This window comes from Felis catus, chromosome C1, assembly GCF_018350175.1.
Source record: "Felis catus isolate Fca126 chromosome C1, F.catus_Fca126_mat1.0, whole genome shotgun sequence".
Taxonomy (NCBI): Eukaryota; Metazoa; Chordata; class Mammalia; order Carnivora; family Felidae; genus Felis; species Felis catus.
This window is the reverse complement of record NC_058375.1, coordinates 8,818,986-8,825,455: the sequence shown is the minus strand read 5'-3', so window position 1 is coordinate 8,825,455 and position 6,470 is coordinate 8,818,986. Positions and strand designations below refer to the sequence as shown.

Below are 6,470 nucleotides of genomic sequence, written 5' to 3'. Positions count from 1 at the left end.
GTAAACTCTATGGCCATCGAGGAGCTCCAACTCAAGACCTCAAGATCAAGAGTTCCATGCTCCACGGACTGAGACAGCCGGGCATCCCTAAAAAGATCAATTGTTTAAATGCTGCCCTTCTCATCCTTCAGGTTTTTGGCTTAGATGGAACCACCTCAAAGAGGCCTTCCCCCAAGATGCTGGTGCCAGTCTCCGTCACCTCACCCTGTTTGTTCCTTTCAAGGAACGCCTTACACCACCATCTAAAACTGTCTCTGCCAGGAGCCTGACTGTCCCCCCCAGGACGGGAGCTCATGGGAGCAGGGACCGTCTGCCTTGTCCACTGATGTGACCAGGGCTTGGCTTAATGCATATCTTTTGGATGACTGAACGACAAGGCCAGGGGCCCCGGGAGACATCAGCCCTGCCTCCCGGGGACCCCTCCAGGGGTACAGCATGCAGGCTGAGGAAAGCAGACACTGCTCTGAAACTAAACCCCAGGACAGAGTCGTGGCACCGTTGTCCTGCTGTCTTCACAGCAGGGGGATGGGGGGCAGGGGTAGGGGAGAGGGTACGGGAACAGGCCACAGTCCTAGCCAGGAGGGACCCTGTTCCTGGCAAGAGCTGCCCATCAGCACGGGAAGTTCATTCGGAAAAGCCTCCTGGCGTTTCCCAACTCCAGTCCCTCCACACCGCTGAGGAAGGGGCGGCCATCGCACCCAGGGCCTTCTCTCCCTCCAAATAGGAGCCGAAGCCTGACGATCTGGGGAAACTGAGGCACAGCCCCGACTCAGGCCTCGGCTAGGTCTGGAGACTCACGGGGTCCCTGCTGGAGACTGGGACTCTCTTCTGGGCTGACAAAAACCCTACAGTCATCACCCACAGCCCCCAGCTACTGATTTGCATAAGAAGGCAGCCCAGAGTGTGAGTGCTGAGAGGGATCTGGAAGGCCATGAGTCGCTACCGTGGGATAACCCCTCCCCCACCCATTTACACCGTCCCTAAGGAAAAGTGGGGCAGCAAGTTAGTGCAGGGACAGTCCCCAGACCTCAGTCTTCTGCCCTCTTCTCCCACCCCACCCCCCCTGCTTTAACATGCTTATTTGCTGCTTGGTACCATCCGCCTTCTCCAGGGGAGCAAAGGTTTGACACCAGAGTTTCAGACCCTGACAAGGAAAGTACCAAGGAGTGACTGCAGAGGTTGATGAAACATTAGGGGATGGTGAGCAGGCGGCCTGTTGAAATGCCGCACACATAGGGGCGTCTGGGTGGCTCAGTGGGTTAAGGGTCCGACTTCAGCTCAGGTCATGATCTCACGTTTTTCGGGTTCGAGCCCCATGTTGGTTCTCAGGTTTGAGCCCCATGTCGGGTTCTGTGCTGACGGCTCAGAGCCCGGAGCCCGCTTGGGATTCTGTGTCTCCCTCTCTCTCAAAAATAAATAAACATTAAAAAAAAATTGGGGGGTGGGGGCGCCAGGGTGGCTCAATCTGTTGAGCGTTCCACTTCAGCTCTGGTCATGATCTCGCGGTTTGTGAGTTCGAGCCCCACCTTGGGCTCTGTGCTGACAGCTCAGACCCTGGGTCCGGCTTCAGATTCTGTGTCCCCCTCTCTCTCTGCCCCACCCCTGCTTGTGCTCTGTCTCTCTGTGTCTTTCAAAAATGAATGAATGTTAAAAAAAAATTTTTTTTTAATTTTTTTTTAATTCCCGTTGGTAGGCATGGTAATCATGCACAGTTGAGACAAGGGAATATAGTTCTCAGAATGCTGAGATCTTGGAATCTAAACTTCCTACTGTATTAAGTAGGGGATTCACACGTTTTTAAAAAGCAAATAATTCCTGCTTCGTAATTTGAATTCTTGCTTCCTGAATTCCAGAGATAATTAAATTAGAGATGATGCCTAATCCTACCAGAACTGTAGGCTTTCTAAACTCAATCCTGTTGATGGGTGGTCAGTTGGGCCTTTCATGGGTGGTTGTTCCTAACTCTGTGCCATAAATTTTATGTTCAGATTGTATATAGTACAACTTGCATTGTTTCTTTTGGAAGAGTATTTCAACTCTCTATGGCATGAGTTTGTATACAATTCTCAGAAGGTTAAGTAAAATAGACTCAAACATATTTGGCCTAAGGATTTTTGGTGTTGGGTTGGTAACACCATGTATCTACTGTGGCTTCCAATGGAATATTCTCATACAGTGTGTAGCATTCCACATCCTCTCTCAATAATACACGGGTCTTGGGCCGCTTGGGTGGCTCAGTGGGTTAAGCGTCCGACTTCAGCTCAGGTCACGGTCTTGCAGTTCATGGGTTCGAGCCCCACGTCGGGCTCTTGTACCGATAGCTCGGAGCCTGCTTCAGATTTTGTGTCTCCCTCTCGGTCTCCCCCTCCCTCACTCGTGCTCTGTCTCTCTCTCTCAAAAATAAACATTAAAAAAAAAGTCTTCATTGAAAGAACATAATTCTGGTCTTTCACATGTTATCGTATTTTGTCCACAATCATCTAGTGCGTAGTTAATTCTGTATATGGCTCGACAAAGGTGTGCAGCATTTTTTAATGTTTATTTTTGAGCAAGAGAGGGACAGCACACACATAGGGGAGGGGCAGAGAGAGAGGGAGACACAGAATCTGAAGCACGCTTGAGGCTGTCGGCACAGAGCCCAACGTGGGGCTCGAACCCACAAACTGTGAGATCATGACCTGAGTTGAAGTCAGACACTTAACCGACTGAACCACCCAGGTGCCCCAAGGTGTGCAGTTTGTAAGCTAGAATAAAAATTTGGTTCTAAAATTGTGCTAACGTGTCTTCAGGCTGCTTTCTGAGCTCTGGTAGAAGGAAGTGCGTATGTAATTAGCTCTGAAAAGATGTTACTGTATAAAATACAGCCTGATATGTGCTCAGGCAACCCTGGTGTGGTTGGGACATGATTTGAAAAACTGAGTTCAGGTGTGAGCTGTTTTGGGGATGTAGGGAATGTTATATTGTATTCAGGAGCTAACATATCATTTTTGTCTTCTGAGTTCATCAGGATGTTGATCATAGTCATGGCTATGGTACATAAGAGGGGCCACCAAATTTTGCCAATAATGTGGTACGGGGTGGGGTCTGTTTGTAGCCCAGAATCGTGTCCTCCATTATGTCTCTGATGAATCAGCCCTTGGAGACATTGACAATACGATATGAAAAGCCACCAATCCATCTCTTTGAGACTTTCAGTAGTCGTTGTAAGGCTCCTAGCACTGCTTGTGGTTCAGTCAAGAAGCAATCATTAAAATAAGGATGCCTCGCGGGGGTGAGCACATCTTGGCACTCACACCAGTTGGCATTTACCTGTTGTGGCCAGGCATCGACATCGGACGTGTCTTCTGAAAAATCTGAGAGATCTGCCCAGGCCGCTTCAACGATCAGGGCAATTTCTGGATCATCCCCCCCCCCCCCCCCGCCACGTTGTACGTGCCAAATCTAGATCGTTGTCAGAAGATTCTGGGAGGTCTGGTATGGCCGGGTCTGCTTGCTGTTTGGTGCGTCTTTCTCCGCTAATGTGAAAAACCTTGCTTCTTTTAATGCTGCGTTAATTAGGCAGATGGTGGGGCGCCTGGGTGGCTCCGTCAGTTAAGCGCCCGACTCTCAATTTCGGCTCAGGTCGTGATCTCCCAGTTTGGGAGATTAAGCCCCATGTCGGGATCCGAGCTGAGTGTGGAGACTCCTTGAGATCCTCTCAAGCTTGGGCACCTGGGTGGCTCAGTCGGTTGAGCGTCTGACCTCAGTTCAGGGTCATGATCTCGCAGTTCGTGGGTTTGAGCCCCGCATCGGGCTCGCCGCTGTCAGCCCGTCAGCGCAGAGCCTTCTTCAGATCCTCTGTCCCCCTCTCTCTGCCCCTCCCCAGCTGGTGCTCTCTCAAAATAAATAAATCATACACATTAAAAAAAGAATATGAGGGGCGCCTGGGTGGCTCGGTCGGTTGAGCGTCCGACTTCGGCTCAGGTCATGATCTCACAGCTTGTGAGTTCGAGCCCCGCGTCAGGCTCTGTGCTGGCAGCTCGGAGCCTGGAGCCTGCTTCAGATTCTGTGCCTCCCTCTCTCTCTGCCCCAACCCACTTGCATTCTATCTCTGTCTCTCTCAAAAATAAATAAACATCAAAAAAAAAAAATTAAAAAAAAAAAAAGATTCTCCGTCTCCTTCTGCTCCCTCTCCCGCTCGCTCTCTCTGAAAAACAGATAAATAACAATTGAAAACAAAATAAGTAACCTTTGCAAAATTAAGCGGATGGTAGGATTGGCTAATTTTCTGCGCGACGCTTGGGGTCTCGTTACCACCGTGGCAATTTCCGTTGTGACAATAGGTGAAGCATCTGGTTAATGCAACAAGAGAAAACGTCGGGAGAGCTCGCGGGGGCCGCCCCCTTCCACACGGTCACAGTCACGCTGAGCTGGTACCTGCGCTTGGAATCTGGCGGCAACCTCTGCAGGGTCCACTGCCCCACAGGGAGCCTGTGGACCACAGACAGCCCCCCCCCAGTGAGTGAGCTTTAGATCTTTGTGAAAATGCGTAAGCCGGATCCGAGCATTCTGCACGCTGAGGAAGTGAGCTTCCTGAGGGAGTTGGTGGAGAGCCTTGGGGAGGGGGAGGGGGGACTACCCCCTGCTACTTATCAAACTCAATCAGAAGACAATCCCAAGGAAGAAAAATCGCAAAGTAAGAAGGCAGAGGAAGCCATCAGGCGAAGAAAGCGTTCTAGAAATTGACAACGAAGGTGTCATTGAACCAGATACTGATGCCCCTCAAGAAACGGGAGATGACGATGTAGAGATGACTGAGGAAATGATGGATCGGGCAAATGATTAAAAACAAAAGTGACCGCCATTGATGCTCTAAGCGATGGTGAACTACAGAAAGCCATTGACTTGTTCAGATGCCATCGAATTGAATCCTCCCTTGGCCCTTCTGTATGCCAAGAGAGCCGGTGTCTTCGTCAAATTACAGAAGCCAAGAGCTGCCATCCGAGACTGTGACGGGGCTATTGAAACAAATCCTGATTCGGCGCAGCCTTACGAGTGGCGAGGGGGGAAGCGCCCAGACTTCCGGGCCATTGGGAAGAAGCAGCAGACGACCTTGCCCTTGCTTGCAAACTGGATTATGACGAAAATGCTAGCTCAATACTGAAAGAAGTTCGATCGAGGGCCTAGAAAGTTGCCGAACGTTGGAGAAACTACGAGCAAAGACATGAGGAACTAGGAGTCAAAGAGAGAATAGAAAGGGTTAAGAAGGCTCAGGAAGAACATGAGACAGCCCGCGGGAAGGAAGAAGCCATAGGGCAATCAGGAGCTCAGGATGGCTCCTACCCCTGCGGCTTTCCCGGGGGAACCCCTGGTAATTTTCCCAGAGGAGTGGCAGCGGACAAGCTTGGAATGGCAGGAATGCCTGGGCTTAGTGAAATTCTCAGTGACCCAGTCGTTCTTGCAGCCACGCAGGATCCAGAAGTTATGGTGGCCTTCCAGGACATGGCCCAGAACCCAGCAAACGTGTCAAATATCACGGCAACCCGAAGGTTATGAATCTCATCAGTAAGCTGTCGGCCAAGTTTGGAGATCAAGCACAACGCCTTCTTGGCAAATAAAGCCCTCCCTGAAGGAAAAGCAACTTCAAGCATCTAATGGATGTCGCATTACTACAGACCAGCGTAGCTCTGACCTTCTCAGGAGGAAAGCTGGGGCGCCGTCAAGATAATCCCTACGCCTCTACCCCCACACGCAACTGAAACATTAATGGTACAGTGGTTTGTCATTAGGGTGTTCAATCAAAGAATGTTCTGTTAGGAATTACACCCTTTAAACTCTTTTGAAACCAGGGCACCTAGCTGGCTTAGCTGGTGGAGCATACGACTCTTGACCTGGGGGTTGTAAACTTGAGCCTCATGTAGGGTGTAGAGATTACTTAAAAATAAAATCTTTAGGGGCGCCTGGGTGGCTCAGTCGGTTGAGCGTCCGACTTCGGCTCAGGTCATGATCTCGCGGTCCGTGAGTTCAAGCCCCGCGTCGGGCTCTGGGCTGATGGCTCAGAGCCTGGAGCCTGCTTCCGATTCTGTGTCTCCCTCTCTCTCTGCCCCTCCCCCGTTCGTGCTTTGTCTCTCTCTGTCTCAAAAATAAATAAATGTTAAAAAAAAAAAAAATCTTCAGGGGCGCCTGGGTGGCTCAGTCAGTTAAGCGTCTGACTCCTGATTTTGGCTCAGGTCGTGATCCCAGGATCGTGAGATTGAGCCCCGGGGGCTCAGTCAAGAAAACATAGGCAATTATAAAGAAAACTGGGGAAATCAAGAGAATATTGGCAATTATAAGGAATATTTCACTGAGCAGTGTCGATGGCAGGAAACGAGATCGGCGATGCATTTTTGTATCCTAATTGATAATGTGAGTGAGTGTGTATGTATTTGACTTGTCCTATAATGTTTAAGTGCAAAGTAAATAGGGGCACAAGAATGTATAGCAAGTCT

General features: G+C 50.1%; 1 pseudogene; it reads left to right on the top strand.

Annotated features, from left to right (window-relative positions):
* The first annotated feature begins 4,338 nt into the window (after positions 1-4,338).
* LOC101101324 lies at positions 4,339-5,597 on the top strand (annotated as a pseudogene).
* The last annotated feature ends 873 nt before the right edge of the window (positions 5,598-6,470 follow it).